The following is a 20,757-nucleotide window of genomic DNA, read 5'->3' on the forward strand; positions in this document are numbered from 1 at the left end:
TTCCTGTGGCTGTCTCCAGATCAGTAGATATGAAGACTCACTGTGAGCTGACTAAAGGTCTGATCTTCCTGTGGCTGTCTCCAGATCAGTGGATATGAAGACTCACTGTGAGCTGACTAAAGGTCTGATCTTCTTCTGATCTTGACGTACAGTTCCTTCAGAAGGTTTTCACACCCCTTGACTTTGTCCACATTTCCTTGTGTTACAGCCTGAATATAAAATGGTTTACATTTAGAATTTGTGTCACCGATCTACACACAATACCTCATAATGTCAACGTGGAATTATGTTTTTAATATGATATCATTAGGAAAAGTAACAGGCATTAGCATTTGGCTCCAGGGTACTATATATAACAGGCATTAGCATTTGGCTCCAGGGTACTATATATAACAGGCATTAGCATGTGGCTCCAGGGTACTATATATAACAGGCATTAGCATGTGGCTCCAGGATACTAAACTCAGCTAAAAATTAAACATCCTTTTTCAGGACCCTGTCTTTCAAAGATAATGCGTAAAAAATCTAAATATCTTCACGTCTTTTTTGTAACAGGTTTAAACACTGTTTCCCATGCTTGTTCATTGAACTATAAACAATTAATGGACATGCACCTGTGGAACACACAATCCCACCATCAGTGTTCAGACTGTCTGCAATAGGCTGAGAGAGGCTGAGAGCATGGTGCTGGGCACCTGTTTTTAGCCCCACATTTTGGGGGGTGGCGTTATCTGCTTTGCATGTTATTTTGGCATTAACGTGTGTCACATATCAGTTTGCAAACAATGTAAAAAAAAATATATCAACATATGTCCTCTTTTTTGCTTTCCTGAGTAAGGCAGCTCCAAAATGCAGGTGTTTCAGGCTTGCTCAGTGCTTTCTGTGGTGGTGGGGCAGACAGCGGATAATACAGAGCATAGGGGTTGGTAATATTCTCTTGTTGTGCTGTGATTGGCTCAGTGTTCGGTCACTCATGGGGACTCTACATCACCGCCAAATCTAAGGGTAGAGCTCGAACATTCAAGCACCTTGGGTTCCACTTGGGTGCTGCCATAGAGTTACATTAGAAGTGCCCATCCAAGAAGGCTCAAGGTCATTGGCCACAGATAAAATGATGTCAAATCACATTATATGTACAGTAGCTTTGATTGGAGTGATCATGTCAACATCATACTTTCAAAAACTTAGCTAACAGTCATCATCATGAATCAAGTCAAAGATCTACTGGGAAATCTTTTTTAATCCTTGTCATATGAAGAAAATAATTAAGATAAATTATAGATAAAACATATTGTTGCTCATCGGCCATTGGACATAAACATTACTCAACAAGTTGGAAATAGCAAATTCCATAATGAGTGGTTTGGAATGAATCAGTGGAAGCATTGCAAAGCAATCACTAGCCTGCTATTCAGTGGAGTTGCTGTGTGGTCCCAAGTCTGGGTTTAAAGGTCTCTTTTCCAAGCTTAAAATGATAAACATTCAACATTGGCCATGCTGTCAATCCAGCATGATTTATGCCACGCTCAAATCAACTGTTAACTCGGAACTGCAAAAACTTGACTTCAGTGAGTTCAAGACAACTGGGGACTTGGGAAAAAACGAGCTCCGACTGGGAAAATACATTTTGAACGGTCATTCAACTCGTAATTGTAAGTCGGGAACTCGGGCCTCTTTCTAGAGCTTTGACCTGAAGATCACTGTCATCATGATTCAACCTTGTTTTTTTTCAGAGTTCGCAGTAGTCTTGAAAGCACCATAATTCCAGAGAATATCAGACTTTGAGGACAAGGTTTGATGACAAAATTTGCTTACGAAGGAGCACACGCCACCATCCTGTTCAAGTGAGCACAGCACAACAAGGAGAGTCCAAAAATGTATTGTATGCTGCTGCATAAATAATGTAACATGCCATGTAACATGTAGCTAAGTAATACTAAGTGTCTGTTGCTGTTAGCAGCCCATGTGCCTCACCCTAATAATTTGGTCCCTCTCCCCCTCAGAACCTAGTCTACTGTTGTGACTTGGTGGTGCACATGTAGTTTTAGAGAAATGTAATCACCAAATATTTTAAGAGCTTTCATTGTCTGCTCATGTGCCCCCTTTATTTATCCTATGGTTCTGACTTGGTGTACAGGGAAAACACTGTAAGAACGGCCCATGTTCTGAATTCGGTCGCTGAACATTTCAAAAGTGCTGAACAAATAGCTATATTGACTACGTCTGTCCTCATTAAAGTCTTTATTAAAATTACGGATCACCTCTTATCTGCTTGTCGTCCCCTCATGTCATAGTTTGTACATCTCAATTAACAGTAGAAACCATATTTGTTTAAGCAAGTCAGCCATATCAGCTATGTTTTTTTTAAAGGCAGTAACTGAGGCTGAAAGCTGTTTCGCTGCCAGACAAGGCTCCGCTGATAGCCAGGTGTAGCGGTGGTAAGGTGTCGCGACTGCTGTTGGGGCATGCATCCCAGCAAAGCTTACCTCGACTTCATCAAAGCAAACAAGGCCCAACAAGGCAGGGCTTGCTGCTAGGGTCAGGCTTAAACTAGCATCCATCATCCCCCGAACACCGAACAGAGTTGGTGGGTTATGGGGTTAGTGTTAACTGTGTAAATGTTTACTTCTGGCATTCAGCGGCAGCAAGATAATTAGAATGACATTTAGCATAGTGATATCTAATCTAGTGATGTCTAGCCTGCCTTCCCTTCTGCAGTACATCATGTAAAATCAACATGGTATCAATCCTGGGCCTGGGACATGCACTCCAGGGTAGCGTGAACCATCATCAGCAAATGGCGCTGTGAATGGCAGGCGTAGAGTAGGTGGTGGAGTAGCGTTGTCTGCGGTGGGCGGGATGACACACCCTCTCATGAACATACACACCATTTTGCCAGGGTTTCAGCTGTATCCTCCCCTACTGACCCCAACACATCCAGTAGCGGGTCATTTCATCTCCAGCTACTTAAAACAAAATGGATGTCAAATGTTCCGTCCACAAAGAGGGGTCAAAATCTATCCATGCAATCAGGATCAACGTGGTATGCCTGGCTATTAAATGATGCTCCATGAAATGTAAAATAATGTCTGTCTGCCTGTATAATGTTTGGCTGCCCGTTATCCAAGAGAAGGGTGAAAAAAAATACCTATTTGATTGAATAAGTGATTTCAGCTGCACTTGAATTAATGACACAGAAGCCAAGAGGGAGAGCTGGGGGAGCAGCAGAGGGAGAACATGTTATGTAAATTAGACCTGGGGTTATTTTGTCTGAGGTCAAATGTGGCAGAGTGGGGAATGAGAGAGAAGCAGCTGAAACGTGGGGTTTAACATAAAACCAACACTGTGTATGTTTTTTTTTTTTGTAATGCAGGCTGGGATATTGATCCATTTATGCTGAATTTGGAATGCAGCCAAGAGTCAGAGGAACCCTCGTTAGACTGAACAGTTGCCTACGGTAACCTAGGCTCCGCACTGGCTGGCTGCCACAGGAATAATAGAAACAGACTTGTAATGCTGAATATGTATGTATGTATGTACTGTCTGGCTCTGTATATTATTGGTACTTGGATATTTGTATTAGTTGTATTACTAGTAGTAGTAGTAGTTGTTGTTTTGTTGTAGCATGCCTATTTTCTGCTGTTAATGTAAGTTTTTGTTTTTAATTATTATTTCATTGTTATTGTTATTATTAGACCGTAGTTGCCATGTTATTATTGTTTCTAGGTATTGTTTGTTTGTTTTTATTATTTTTTAATTGTAGACTTGAAAACAATATGGGGCATCTCAAGAGATTTAATCCTGCTAAATGTCAAAAAAAAATACTGGTAATACTGCCTCAAGAATACTGAAAACATATTAGTAGTACTGCCCTAGAAATATTAGAAACATACTAATAATACTGCCCTAGGAATACTAGAAACATACTAGTAATACTGCCCTAGGAATACTAGAAACATACTAGTAATACTGCCCTAGGAATACTAGAAACATACTAGTAATACTGCCCTAGGAATACTAGAAACATACTAGTAATACTGCCCTTGGAATACTAGAAACATACTAGTAATACTGCCCTATGAATACTAGAAACATACTAGTAATACTGCCATAGGAATACTAGAAACATACTAGTAATACTGCCCTTGGAATACTAGAAACATACTAGTAATACTGCCCTAGAAATACTAAAAACATACTAGTAATACTGCCCTTGGAATACTAGAAACATACTAGTAATACTGCCTTAGGAATACTAGAAACATACTAGTAATACTGCCCTTGGAATACTAGAAACATACTAGTAATACTGCCCTATGAATACTAGAAACATACTAGTAATACTGCCCTAGGAATACTAGAAACATACTAGTAATACTGCCTTAGGAATACTAGAAACATACTAGTAATACTGCCCTAGGAATACTAGAAACATACTAGTAATACTGCCTTAGGAATACTAGAAACATACTAGTAATACTGCCCTATGAATACTAGAAACATACTAGTAATACTGCCCTAGGAATACTAGAAACATACTAGTAATACTGCCCTAGGAATACTAGAAACATACTAATAATACTGCCCTAGGAATACTAGAAACATACTAGTAATACTGCCCAAGGAATACTAGAAACATACTACTAATACTGCCCTATGAATACTAGAAACATACTACTAATACTGCCCTATGAATACTAGAAACATACTAGTAATACTGCCCTATGAATACTAGAAACATACTAGTAATACTGCCCTAGGAATACTAGAAACATACTAGTAATACTGCCCTATGAATACTAGAAACATACTACTAATACTGCCCTATGAATACTAGAAACATACTAGTAATACTGCCCTATGAATACTAGAAACATACTAGTAATACTGCCCTAAGAATACTAGAAACATACTAGTAATACTGCCCTAGGAATACTAGAAACATACTAATAATACTGCCCTAGGAATACTAGAAACATACTAGTAATACTGCCCTATGAATACTAGAAACATACTAGTAATACTGCCCAAGGAATACTAGAAACATACTACTAATACTGCCCTATGAATACTAGAAACATACTACTAATACTGCCCTATGAATACTAGAAACATACTAGTAATACTGCCCTTGAAATACTAAAAACATACTAGTAATACTGCCCTTGGAATACTAGAAACATACTAGTAATACTGCCTTAGGAATACTAGAAACATACTAGTAATACTGCCCTAGGAATACTAGAAACATACTAGTAATACTGCCCTAGGAATACTAAAAACATACTACTAATACTGCCCTAGGAATACTAGAAACATACTAGCAATACTGCCCTAGGAATACTAGAAACATACTAGTAATACTGCCCTTGGAATACTAGAAACATATTAATAATACTGCCCTTGGAATACTAGAAACATACTAGTAATACTGCCTTAGGAATACTAGAAACATACTAGTAATACTGCCCTAGGAATACTAGAAACATACTAGTAATACTGCCCTAGGAATACTAGAAACATACTAGTAAAACTGCCCTAGGAATACTAGAAACATACTAGTAATACTGCCCTATGAATACTAGAAACATACTAGTAATACTGCCCTAGGAATACTAGAAACATACTAGTAATACTGCCCTTGGAATACTAGAAACATACTAGTAATACTGCCCTATGAATACTAGAAACATACTAGTAGTACTGCCCTAGTAATATTAGAAACATACTAGTAATACTGCCCTATGAATACTAGAAACATACTAGTAGTACTGCCCAAGGAATACTAGAAACATACTAGTAATACTGCCCTAGGAATACTAGAAACATACTAGTAATACTGCCCTATGAATACTAGAAACATACTAGTAATACTGCCCAAGGAATACTAGAAACATACTACTAATACTGCCCTATGAATACTAGAAACATACTACTAATACTGCCCTATGAATACTAGAAACATACTAGTAATACTGCCCTTGAAATACTAAAAACATACTAGTAATACTGCCCTTGGAATACTAGAAACATACTAGTAATACTGCCTTAGGAATACTAGAAACATACTAGTAATACTGCCCTAGGAATACTAGAAACATACTAGTAATACTGCCCTAGGAATACTAAAAACATACTACTAATACTGCCCTAGGAATACTAGAAACATACTAGCAATACTGCCCTAGGAATACTAGAAACATACTAGTAATACTGCCCTTGGAATACTAGAAACATACTAATAATACTGCCCTTGGAATACTAGAAACATACTAGTAATACTGCCTTAGGAATACTAGAAACATACTAGTAATACTGCCCTAGGAATACTAGAAACATACTAGTAATACTGCCCTAGGAATACTAGAAACATACTAGTAAAACTGCCCTAGGAATACTAGAAACATACTAGTAATACTGCCCTATGAATACTAGAAACATACTAGTAATACTGCCCTAGGAATACTAGAAACATACTAGTAATACTGCCCTTGGAATACTAGAAACATACTAGTAATACTGCCCTATGAATACTAGAAACATACTAGTAGTACTGCCCTAGTAATATTAGAAACATACTAGTAATACTGCCCTATGAATACTAGAAACATACTAGTAGTACTGCCCAAGGAATACTAGAAACATACTAGTAATACTGCCCTAGGAATACTAGAAACATACTAGTAATACTGCCCTAGGAATACTAGAAACATACTAGTAATACTGCCCTATGAATACTAGAAACATACTAGTAATACTGCCTTAGGAATACTAGAAACATACTAGTAATACTGCCCTAGGAATACTAGAAACATACTAGTAATACTAGCAATACTGCCTCAAGTATACGGGAAACATCAGGAATAACAAAACTCATATAAAAAAAACTGAGGTAAACTGAGAGAAAATACAGAATTGAAATCCCTTTAAATAATTAGCTGCTAAATTTTGTCTGATAATGGGACCTTGAGTTTGTTATGTTGGAATTTGAATAGAGGCTGTCATTAAAAGTTGTAGTCATGGTACGTATTGTCAGGGTACCTATTGTATTTCCTGCAGAGTTAACATCTATTACATGATGTTTGAATAGTTGCGGTCTGTACGGTTTAAGATGAGGGGAAGACGATTAGTATTCTTTAATGAGCAGGGCCTTATTTCTATTACAGCATATTGGATAACTGTCATTCATAGTCCATTCACTCAGCTCAATGTAACATCGATAGGTTTAGGCTACTACATGATACTCAGATTTTTCCTATACCCATCATGAGGCTGCTACAACCTAGCCTGTGAATGAAAGTTTACAGGTCGAGAGAAATTAGAGTAATCAAGGTGACAGACAGTGACACATTCAATACCGCCTTGCACACTCTTGCCTGCATCTAGCTGATCTAGGGTGTAATCATTAGTCCAACAGTTGCAAACAAGAGTTTCTATTGGAAGAATTCAGGTATGTTAATCCCATATTAGAGCTCTTGCAGCATGAACTGATAGGTTGTCGACCCAATCAAAGTTTCAGAGAATGATTCTAGTTCTGAAAGCGTAAGCTAAAGCTAGCTAGCACTGCAGTGCAAAAAATGTGGCTAGTAGTTGACTCAAAGAGTGTGAAAGACAAAAGTTGAACAGTTTTGAACAAATACATTTCTTCAAAAAATTAAGGAGAAGCAAGAGAGAGAGGGATAAATATATATTTACTTTCACTTTCACTTACTTAGCTAGCAAATGCAGCTAGCCAGTTTAGTCTACTCAAACACCCGGTTCATAATGAGAGAGATGCTATGTTAGTTAGCTGAATAAACTAACTGCTAAACTACTTGTTGGGTGTACAACATGTCAGTTCATGCTGCAAGAGCTCTGATAGGTTGGAGGACATCCTTCGGAAGTTGTCATAATAACTGTGTAAGTCTATGGAATGGGGTGAGAACCATGATTCTCCTAGGTTTTGTATTGAAGTCAATGTACCCAGAGGAGTACAGAAGCTAGCTGTCCTCTGGCCACACCATGGTTCTACCCTACAGGGTGATGCTGAGGCTACTGTAGATCTTCATTGCAAAACAGTGTGTTTCAAACAATTATTTTATGAATTTCACTGAGGAGGATGGTCTTCCCCTTCCTCCTATGTGGAGCCTCCACTGAGGTTTTGGAACAGGTTGAGGAACAGGTAGTAGATTTTTGACATTTTTTGACGGAAGTCAGGATAATTTACAATGCAGATCCACTTCTTTTGTACCTCGGATGAAAAAGTTTAGATACATCTGAGTGTTATTTCAATTTCATTTTGTGGCTACTAGACCGTTCATTTTGTGGCTACTAGACCGACATTTTTATTTCTGGCCTTCATGGCTCGGTTGCCATAGCAACATACATTTTACAGTTCAAACGCATAAAGGAAAGGAAAAAAAAGAAAGAAAAAAATACTTTTGCAGCTGTAGTGACTGGAGTGACTGGAGTAATGGCTAGAGTCCCAGGTGGGGAGTGTTAGAAACTTTCCATGCCAAACCTCCATTCATCAGGTAGTTGCCGTTTAATGAACAAAAGCATTAGCTCACAGCTGTTGAATTTGTTGCTACTGCGCCGTTCGATACAATACCTATAGTTAGAGGGTTCTCATTTAGTCCTGTTTCCCTGTATGTACGACCTGCACAGTTGGTGAAATGGAAATGCGTTTTGTTGCATATCCCCCTGAGACCCTCAGAGCCAAGGGATCAACCATGGAGCTTTGCTCTAGTGAAGAACAATAGATTGTCAGCTCGGGGATTTGATCCTGTTACTGGCTCAACGCTCCTAACCGCCAGGCTACCTACCGAGTTGTGTCTCAACATCTCCCTCCTTGCAGAGGGGGATGGTGCTGAGAAATCACAGTGTCTGACAGTAGAGGCCTTCTGGGCCACAGTGACAGATGATCAAGGGAGACCTCAGCTCCCAAGCTCTAAATGAGGGGAAAGGGGGGATACCTAGTCAGTTGTACAACTGAATGCCTTCAACTGAAATGTGTCTTCCGCAATGAACCCAACCCCTCTGAATCAGAGCGTTGCGGGGGGGGGGGGGGGGGGGGGGGGGGGCGCTGCCTTAATCAACATACACGTCTTCGGCGCTTGGGGATCAGTGGGTTGACAGGGGCAGAACGACAGATATTTACCTAGTCAGTTCGGGGATTCGATCCAGCAACCTTTCGGTTATTGGCCCAATGCTTGAAACACTAGAATGTCCCTTTTTCCCCTCTGGCTTAAAAATATCAGCCTCTTATTTTACCAGGCAAGTCAGTTAAGAACAAATCCTTATTTTCAATGACGGTCTAGGAACAGTGGGTTAACTGCCTGTTCAGGGGCAGAACGACAGATTTGTACATTGTCAGCTCGGGGATTTGAAGTTGCAACCCTCTGGTTGCTAGTCCGCTGCTCTAACCACTAGGCTACCATGCCACCTCACTATATTCTATAGTATGCCATATAATTATGTCAACAGGCTGTCAGTGTCGTATGGTTTCTAACCACGCTGGGGTGAAACAGCAGACTGAACAGTAAGCAGGAGACACAAGGGCCTATCGCTGTCTCTTGTTGCAGAGTTTTCGTTTGTAAACTTCAGCACAACGGTGTGTTTTAAAAAAAACATATTTTGTTCTTTGCTTTTGCCTCCGTGGAGCGAGGAGGCGGTTGACGTGCATTGTGAGTTTTCTCTGTGGCAGCAGTGACTTTCATAGAGAGGCAGACAGAGGGGCAGACAGAGGGGCAGACAGAGGGGCAGACAGAGCAGGGCGATGCAGAACTGTTCTCTAAAGCTCCCTGGAACATGTGTATATGTACACTGCAAAATGACCTCCAGCAGGCCACAAATGTGCATGTGTCTGCTCAAACGGTCAGAAACAGACTCCATGAGGGTGGTATGAGGGCCCGACGTCCACAGGTGGGGGTTGTGCTTACAGCCCAACACCGTGCAGGACATTTGGCATTTGCCAGAGAACACCAAGATTGGCAAATTCGCCACTGGCGAACTGTGCTCTTCACAGATGAAAGCGGGTTCACATTGAGCATGTGACAGACATGACAAAGTCTGGAGACGCCGTGGAGAACGTTCTGCTGCCTGCAACATCCTCCTGCATGACCGATTTGGCGGTGGGTCAGTCATGGTGTGGGGTGGCATTTCTTTGGGGGGCTGCACAGCCCTCCATGTGCTCGCCAGAGGTAGCCTGACTGCCATTAGGTACCGAGATGAGATCCTCAGACCCCTTGTGAGACCATATGCTGATGCGGTTGGCCCTGGGTTCATCCTAATGCAAGACAATGCTAGACCTCATGTGGCTGGAGTGTGTCAGCAGTTCTTGCAAGAGGAAGGCATTGATGCTATGGACTAGCCCGCCCGTTCCCCAGACCTGAATCCAATTGAGCACATCTGGGACACCATGTCTCGCTCCATCCACCAACGCCAGGTCTGGGAGGAGATCCCTCAGGAGACCATCCGCCACCTCATCAGGAGCATGCCCAGGCTTTGTAAGGAGGTCATACAGGCACGTGGAGGCCACACACACTACTGAGCCTCATTTTGACTTGTTTTAAGGACATTACATCAAAGTTGGATCAGCCTGTAGTGTGGTTTTCCACTTTAATTTTGAGTGTGACTCCAAATCCAGACCTCCATGGGTTGATAAATTTGATTTACAAATATAATTTTTGCGTGATTTTGTTGTCAGCACATTCAACTATGTAAAGAAAAAGTATTTCATAAGAATATTTCATTAATTCAGATCTAGGATGTGTTATTTTAGTGTATATATATATATATATATATATATATATATAATATTTTTTTACCTTCATTTAACTAGGCAAGTCAGTTAAGAACAAATTCTTATTTTACAATGACTGCATCAGATGGTCTCCCAGGGTGATAACAGATGGTCTCCCAGGGTAATAACAGATGGTCTCCCAGGGTGATAACAGATGGTCTCCCAGGGTAATATCAGATGGTCTCCAGGGTGATTACACATGGTCTCCCAGGGTAATATCAGATAATCTCCCAGGGTAATATCAGATGGTCTCCCAGGGTGATAACAGATGGTCTCCCAAGGTAATATCAGATGGTCTCCAGGGTGATTACACATGGTCTCCCAGGGTAATATCAGATGATCTCCCAGGGTAATATCAGATGGTCTCCCAGGGTGATAACAGATGGTCTCCCCGGGTGATATCAGATGGTCTCCCAGGGTGATAACAGATGGTCTCCCAAGGTAATATCAGATGGTCTCCCAGGGTAATATCAGATGGTCTCCCAGGGTGATAACAGATGGTCTCCCAGGGTGATATCAGATGGTCTCCCAGGGTGATAACAGATGGTCTCCCAAGGTAATATCAGATGATCTCCCAGGGTGATAACAGATGGTCTCCCAGGGTAATAACAGATGGTCTCCCAGGGTGATAACAGATGGTCTCCCAGGGTGATAACAGATGGTCTCCCAGGGTGATAAGAGATGGTCTCCCAGGGTAATATCAGATGGTCTCCGGGGTGATTACAGATGGTCTCCCAGGGTAATATCAGATGGTTTCCCAGGGTGATATCAGATGGTCTCCCAGGGTGATAACAGATGGTCTCCCAGGGTAATAACAGATGGTCTCCCAGGGTGATAACAGATGGTCTCCCAGGGTAATATCAGATGGTCTCCAGGGTGATTACACATGGTCTCCCAGGGTAATATCAGATGATCTCCCAGGGTAATATCAGATGGTCTCCCAGGGTGATAACAGATGGTCTCCCAGGGTAATATCAGATGGTCTCCAGGGTGATTACACATGGTCTCCCAGGGTAATATCAGATGATCTCCTAGGGTAATATCAGATGGTCTCCCAGGGTGATAACAGATGGTCTCCCAGGGTAATATCAGATGGTCTCCAGGGTGATTACACATGGTCTCCCAGGGTAATGTCAGATGATCTCCCAGGGTAATATCAGATGGTCTCCCAGGGTGATAACAGATGGTCTCCCAGGGTAATATCAGATGATCTCCCAGGGTAATAACAGATGGTCTCCCAGGGTAATATCAGATGGTCTCCAGGGTGATTACACATGGTCTCCCAGGGTAATATCAGATGATCTCCCAGGGTAATATCAGATGGTCTCCCAGTGTAATATCAGATGGTCTCCCAAGGTGATAACAGATGGTCTCCCAAGGTAATATCAGATGGTCTCCCAAGGTGATAACAGATGGTCTCCCAGGGTGATAACATATGGTTTCCCAGGGCAGTAAGACATAGTGGGTCATGTGTCTGCTTCCATCGCTGCCTCTCCTCTCCCCATCTAATGTTTTTTTGTGTGCAGAAAGCCGTCCTAGAAATACAGTTATTTTCATTGGATATGCTTTTTGAGTGTGTACTTATTCACCTAAGTTCCCATTGCACTGTATAACACTTTAATTCATGTGGATCGACACACACAGTTCAATACTGTGTGGTGTGTCTTTGGGACAATTACGAACCCTGAAACGCTTACTCGGTTCTGTCTCCCCTGTTCACTGGTAATATACCTAAGCTGGGGCAGTGTGGACGTGTTTATCATGCGTGGTTGATAGATATGTGTATTATCCCTTAGTGTCCTCGGCCAATTCCCCACCTAGCCCTGCATGCATATCTTCAAGCTCCCCGACTCCAGCTCCAGCACCATACTGCATTCCTCTCTGTCTCTGATTGCAATTACAGAATTATGAAATTGGACTTTGGCCAACCATGCAAGAATAAATTATTCATAAATTATAATAGGCGGAACCCTTCTCCTTGTAGTCACCCCCCCCCCCCCCTCCACCAACTCTCCTATAGCCACCCTCTCTCTCTTACCTTCCACCAACTCTCCTATAGCCATCCTCTCTATCTCCCCCTCCACCAACTCTCCTTTAGCCATCCTCTCTATCTTCCCTCCCACTAACTCTCCTATAGCCATCCTAACTACTCTGTCTGTCTGTCTGTCTGTCTGTCTGTCTGTCTGTCTGTCTGTCTGTCTGTCTGTCTGTCTGTCTGTCTGTCTGTCTGTCTAGTACTACTGCCAAGAGATGAGCTATAGTTGTACCTACCATAGGAGTCCCCTCGAGGCCTACCATTGACTGTGGACATACGCAGCATCTGACAGAGCTGCAGGAGTTGTGACCTGTTTTTGTTTGTTATGTCTGTCTGTCTCGCTCTCTCTCTCTCTCCTTCTCAATTAAATTTCAATTTAAGGGGCTTTATTGGCATGGGAAACATGTTAACATTGCCAAAGCAAGTGAGGTAGATATTATACAAAAGTGAAATAAACAATAAAAAATGTACAGTGAACATTACACTCACAAAAGTTTCAAAAGAATAAAGACATTTAATATTATGTCTATATACAGTGTTGTAATGATGTGCAAATAGTTAAAGTGGTGCCACCAGTCTGACCACTCTGGGACCTGCCACCAGTCTGACCACTCTGGGACCTGTGGTGCCACCAGTCTGACCACTCTGGGACCTGCCACCAGTCTGACCACTCTGGGACCTGCCACCAGTCTGACCACTCTGGGACCTGCCACCAGTCTGACCACTCTGGGACCTGCCACCAGTCTGACCACTCTGGGACCTGCCACCAGTCTGACCACTCTGGGACCTGCCACCAGTCTGACCACTCTGGGACCTGCCACCAGTCTGACCACTCTGGGACCTGCCACCAGTCTGACCACTCTGGGACCTATGGTGCCACCAGTCTGACCACTCTGGGACCTGCCACCAGTCTGACCACTCTGGGACCTGCCACCAGTCTGACCACTCTGGGACCTGCCACCAGTCTGACCACTCTGGGACCTGCCACCAGTCTGACCACTCTGGGACCTGCCACCAGTCTGACCACTCTGGGACCTGCCACCAGTCTGACCACTCTGGGACCTGCCACCAGTCTGACCACTCTGGGACCTGCCACCAGTCTGACCACTCTGGGACCTGCCACCAGTCTGACCACTCTGGGACCTGCCACCAGTCTGACCACTATGGGACCTATGGTGTCACCAGTCTGACCACTCTGGGACCTGTGGTGCCACCAGTCTGACCACTCTGGGACCTGTGGTGCCACCAGTCTCACCACTCTGGGACCTGTGGTGTCACCAGTCTGACCACTCTGGGACCTGTGGTGTCACCAGTCTGACCACTCTGGGACCTGTGGTGTCACCAGTCTCACCACTCTGGGACCTGTGGTGTCACCAGTCTCACCACTCTGGGACCTGTGGTGTCACCAGTCTCACCACTCTGGGACCTGTGGTGTCACCAGTCTGACCACTCTGGGACCTGTGGTGTCACCAGTCTGACCACTCTGGGACCTGTGGTGTCACCAGTCTGACCACTCTGGGACCTGTGGTGTCACCAGTCTGACCACTCTGGAACCTGTGGTGTCACCAGTCTGACCACTCTGGAACCTGTGGTGCCACCAGTCTCACCACTCTGGGACCTGTGGTGTCACCAGTCTCACCACTCTGGGACCTGTGGTGTCACCAGTCTGACCACTCTGGGACCTATGGTGCCATACAAGAAAACTTAATAAAATAAAAGCTAAAACCTTTCATTTGGCTCTGTACTCCAGCATTTTGGATTTGAGATCAAATGTTTTATATGAGGCGACAGTAGAGAATGTTACCTTTTATTTGAGGGTATTTTCATACATATCTATTTTCCCATTTAGAAATTAAAACACTTTGTACCCTCATTTGAAGGTGTCATAAGTATTTGGGCAAATACACCTATAGTGTTTTACATTTATTCACAATGATTACATCAAGTAATGCATTTGCAGTTTGTTTTAGTTGCATTTCAGATTATGTTGTGCCCAAGAGAAATTAATTGTATATATGGCATTGTGTCATTTTGGAGTCATTTTATTGTAAATAACAACAGAAGATGTTGCTGAACACTTCTACATTAATGTGGATGCTGCCATGATTATCGGGGCGGCAAGTAGCCTAGTGGTTAGCGTTGGGCCAGTAACCGAAAGATCTGACAAGGTAAAAATCAGTCTGTCACGCCCTGACCATAGAGATCCTTATTATTCTCTATGTTTGGTTAGGTCAGGGTGTGACTCGGGTGGGAAAGTCTATGATTTCTATTTCTTTGTGTTTGGCCGTGTGTGTGTGTGTGTGTGTGTGTGTGTGTGTGTGTGTGTGTGTGTGTGTGTGTGTGTGTGTGTGTGTGTGTGTGTGTGTGTGTGTGTGTGTGTGTGTGTGTGTGTGTTCCCAATCAGAGGCAGCTGTCTATCGTTGTCTCTGATTGGGGATCACATATAAGTTGTCATTTTCCATTTGGGTTTTGTGGGATCTTGTTTTCTGTTTAGTGTTTCTGTACCTGACAGACCTGTGTGCTTTTGTTTTTGATTTGGTTGTTTTTCGGTGTCATCAATAAAATTACGATGTACGCCTACCACGCTGCGCCTTGGTCTCCTTCTCCCAACGAGAGCCGGAACACTGTCGTTCTGCCCCTGAACAAGGCAGTCAACCCACTCTTCATAGGCCGTCATTGTAAATAAGAATGTGTTCTTAAACTGACTTGCCTAGTTAAATAAAGGTTAAATAAAATGAAATAAAAATGATGGAATTCATGAATTGTGAATAATGATGACTGAGAAAGAAGCAATAAATATCAGACCTCTAACAAATGCTAACCTCCACTTTAATTGATGAGAGGTTAGCATGAGTGTGGAGGTGAAGTGTGGGAGGAGGTGGGTGGTTGAGATGGTATGAGTTGTGGGGCTGGGAGTGTAATGAGAGGTGGGAGGGTCTGGGAGTGTAATGACGGGTGGGAGGGTCTGGGAGTGTAATGAGGGGTGGGAGGGTCTGGGAGTGTAATGAGAGGTGGGATGTGTGTATATGGAGGCTGGATGTGTTTTTTTTTACCTTTATTTAACTAGGCAAGTCAGTTAAGAACAAATTCTTATTTACAATGACGGCCTAGGAACAGTGGGTTAACTGCCTGTTCAAGGGCAGAACGACAGATTTGTACCTTGTCAGCTCGGGGATTTGAGCTGACTAGTCCAACGCTCGAACCACTAGGCTACCCTGCTGCCCCAGGCCTAGTGAGGGGTGGGAGGGTCTGGGAGTGTAATGAGGGGTGGGATGTGTGTATATAGAGGCTGGATGTGTGGGGGCGGAGCCGAGGGGCGGGGCAGCGGCTGTGCAAGTCTCTCCATCAGTGTAATTGTATTTTATTTTCAACCTGTTACCTCACAAAGGACCCCATCCACTTTTGCAGAGCGAGGCCCCTTTGAAGAACACAGTACCTGGGAGAATTACCTTGACACTGGCGTCATCTCTTTTTCCGGAAGGCAAAGCTTTGATCAAAACGTCTCTTTCCCCCAAATGTCTCTTTAAGACCATGTAAAGTCTATCACAGCTACGTGTCTATGTGTGTGTATGTTGCCACAGACATCTGCCACGTAATGCTCTATTAGCGTAGCGGTCTTGTCAAGCACACTCTCTCTCTCTCTCTCTCTCTCTCTCTCTCTCTCTCTCTCTCTCTCTCTCTCTCTCTCTCTCTCTCTCTCTCTCTCTCACTCTCTCTCGCTCTCTGTGTTTGTTTGTTGTTAACAGGGCCACCGTGTTAATCCCCTTGACAAAGTCGATTCTTCACAGGATGGCAGACTTCCCAGACGTTCCTTTCCCTAAACCCTGGCTTTTCTCCCTCTCCCCTTGTGGGGTTAGGTCACATGACGAACCTCTTACTTTCCTGTCTGACAAAGGGGGACATGTTTGATACGCATCTTGAACTAGCTACTACCTGTAGGTGAATAGAACAACAACAACAACAACAAACAGGATTGGTCTTTCGTGAGATATCCTTGCCTTCCTTTTTTGACTTAAACAATATATTATTATACCTTTAAATCAGTAAGGAACACGGACTGAGACCAAGGTCTCTTTTACAGCTGGGCCCTGACCAAGGTCTCTTTTACAGCTGGGCCCTGACCAAGGTCTCTTTTACAGCTGGGCCCTGACCAAGGTCTCTTTTACAGCTGGGCCCTGACCAAGGTCTCTTTTACAGCTGGGCCCTGACCAAGGTCTCTTTTACAGCTGGTGTTGACGTAGGAGACACAATGTAGAGTAGATGATATGAATATGTTAATAGCTTATTTACTGCATTTCTATATAAATAATTCCAGAAGGTTCCAGGATGCTATTTGGAGAACAGCAACAACAAGCCAAAAACGACCCCAGACATTTTCAGCTCGGCTGCTGTAGGTTAGTTCACCACAGTCCATCTACAAACACATTAGCCTATTAGCTATACAATTTTAATTAGAGGTCGGCCGATTAATTATGGTCGATTTCAGGCATTTTTGGACACTGATTATGGCTGATTACATTGCAGTCCACAAGGAGACTGCGTGGCAGGCTGACCACCTGTTATGCGAGTGCAGCATCAAAAGGACCTTGTGGCTGGAAGTCGCTAGCTAGCATTAACCTTATCTTTTAAAAAACAATCAATCTTCACATAATCACCAGTTAACATGGTTGCACATGGTTGATGATATTGCTAAGTTAACTAGCTTGTTCTGCATTGCATATAATCAATTAATTGTTCATTTATCATCGAATCACAGCCTACTTCAACTTCGCCAAGCGGGTGATCATTTAACAAAAGCGCATTCTTGAAAAAAGCACAATCGTTGCACAAATGTACCTAACCATAAACATCAATGCCTTTCTTAAATTCAATACACAAGTATATTTTTATAATCCTGCATATGTAGTCAAAAGAAATGCATGTAAGCAGGCATTATTAACTAGGGAAATTGTGTCACTTCTTTTGCGTTCAGTGCAACAGAGTCAGGGTATATGCAGCTGTTTGGGCCGCCTGGCTCGTTGCAAACTGTGTGAAGACCATTTCTTCCTAACAAAGACGGTAATTAATTTGCCAGAATTTTACATAATTATGACATAACATTGAAGGTTGTGCAATGTAACAGCAATATTTAGACTTAGGGATGCCACCCGTTAGATAAAATACGGAACGGTTCCATATTTCACTGAAAGAATAAGTTTTGTTTTCGAAATGATAGTTTCCGGATTGTACCATATTAATAACCAAAGGCTCATATTTCCGTGTGTTTATTATATTATAATTAAGTCTATGATTTGATATGTGATAGTCTGACTGAGTGGTAGGCAGCAGCAGGCTCGAAAAACATTCATTCAAACAGCACTTTACTGCGTTTGCCATCAGCTCTTAGAAATTCTTGAAGCACAGCGCTGTTTATGACTTCAAGCCTATCAACTCCCGAGATTAGGCTGGCAATACTAAAGTACCTATTAGAACATTGAATAGTCAAAGGTATATGAAATACAAATGGTATAGAGAGAAATAGTCCTATAATAACTACAACCTAAAACTTCTTACCTGGGAATATTGAAGACTCATGTTAAAAGGAACCACCAGCTTTCATATGTTCTCATATTCTGAGCAAGGAACTTAAACGTTAGCTTTTTTACATGGCACATATTGCACTTTTACTTTCTTCCCCAACACTGTGTTTTTGCACAATTTAAACCAAATTGAACATGTTTCATTATTTATTTGAGACTAAATTGATTTTATTGATGTATTATATTAAGTTAAAATGAAAGTGTTCATTCAGTATTGTTGTAATTGTTACAAGTACACATATAAAAACAGTCCGATTAATTGGTATCAATTTTTTGTTTGTTTTTGTAATAATCAGCATTGACGTTGAAAAATCATAATCAGTCGACCTCTAATTGCTTTGAGAACCACTGTACTAACCTCTCTCGCTTCTTTCTTCCTCTCTATCTGTCTCTGCTTCCTCCTGCACGTATTGCAGCCTGTCTCAGCCTCACCACTGAGTGCCACATCACTGTCTGTCTCAGTTAGCCTGCTTTTCTGTAAAGCAAAATTATTATGAGAACTTAGTAGCCTGTTTGTTTTGTTTTGGATGCGTCTCAATCCATCACATTCTCCTATGTCGCACTTCCGCATCTGTGAAAGGTGGCAGAGCTCGAGCGGTGTTTGTCAGACACTGAGACCTCCCAAAATCTTCTCACGAAACGTCTGTAGCATCCAAATAGTTTGAGAGAAGAGAAGCCCCTGGTCAGGGAGGTAAACCCGATGGTCACTCTGACAGAGCACCAGAGTTCTTCTGTGGAGATGGGAGAATCTTCCAGAAGGACAACCATCTCTGCATCACTCCACCAATCAGGCTTTTATGGTAGAGAAGCCAGACGGACGCCCCTCCTCAGTAAAAGGCACATGACAGCCCACTTGGAGTTGCCAAAAGGCACCTATAGGACTTTCAGACCACTCTGGTCTGATGAACCAAAGATTGAACTCTTTGGCTTGAATGCCAAGTGTCACGTCTGGAGGAAACCTGGCACCATCCCTACGGTGAAGCATGGTGGTGGCAGCATCATGCTGTGGGAATGTTTTTCAGAGGCAGGGACTGGGGGACTAGTCAGGATTGAGGGAAAAAATGAGGTGACTACCTCATGAAGCTGGTTGAGAGAATGCCAAGAGTGTGCAAAGCTGTCATCAAGGCAAAGGGTGCCAACTTTGAAGACTCTCAAGTATAAAATATATTTTGATTTGCTTAACACTTTTTTTGGTTGCTACATGAATCCATATGTGTTATTTTACAATTTTGGAATTATTCACTATTATTCTGCAATGTAGAAAATATTACAAATAAAGAAAAACCCTTGAATTAGTAGGTGTATCCAAACTTTTGACTGGTTCTGTATATATAGAAAGATTACCGAAGTCCGGACCTCATACAGTATGTAGTTACGGCCATTCATTTTGGAACATGGAATGATGTTGATATATAATCTCAGGGGATTGGTTTGCTGGACTGTGCTGGAGTATGTAAAGTATGGAAACATCCATACGTTACATACACTATGGTAATGCTAGTAAATGTGCTCTGCCACTCTTAAGTAGATGCACAGTATACTCAATAAGGTATTGATCCTCAACACAGTGCACATTCTGGTTCCTCCAAAGCTTACAAGTCACATGGAAGGCAGGATACTGATGTTTTAGAAACTGACAGCTGGAGTCTTATTTATGAATTTCTCTGAGATCTAACTTGGAAGCTTCCTAAACTGAGAAATATAATCTCTCTCTCTCCCCCAAACCTGTCATATTGTGTACCATATAAATGTACACTATATATACAAAAGTATGTGGGCACCCTTCAAAGTAGTGTACTGGGCCATTTCAGCCACACCCGTTGCTGACAGGTTTATAAAATCAAGCACACATGCAATCTCCATAGACAAACATTAGCAGTAGAATGGTCTTACCGAAGAGCTGAGTGACTTTCAACGTGGCACCGTCATAGGATGCCACCTTTCCAACAAGTCAGTTTGTCAAATTTCAGTCCTGCTAGAGCTGCCCCGGTCAACTGGAAGTGCTGTTATTGTAAAGTGGAAATGTCTCGGAGCAACAACGGCTCAGCCGAGGAGTGGTAGACCACACAAGCTCACAGAACAGGGATCGTCGAGTGCAGAAGCAAGTAGCTCGTAAAAATGTACGTCAGTTGGTCAGGTGGCTAGCTGCCAGCAGAGACTTCTTTTGTAGTAACATTGAAAGGCTAGTATTGCTTAGCCAGCTAGAAGGATGAGGTGTGAAGCTCATGTTAAACGGCGCCTACTTCAGCTGTGGCAAAAAAAATAGGTAACTAAATACTCATAATAACTTTGCTTTACAGAGAGTAGTCTAACTTAGACAGTAGATAGTGATGGTTCAATTATAGTTAAAACCCATCTAC

The sequence above is a fragment of the Oncorhynchus clarkii genome, chromosome 15 (assembly GCF_045791955.1).
Source record: "Oncorhynchus clarkii lewisi isolate Uvic-CL-2024 chromosome 15, UVic_Ocla_1.0, whole genome shotgun sequence".
NCBI lineage: Eukaryota > Metazoa > Chordata > Actinopteri > Salmoniformes > Salmonidae > Oncorhynchus > Oncorhynchus clarkii.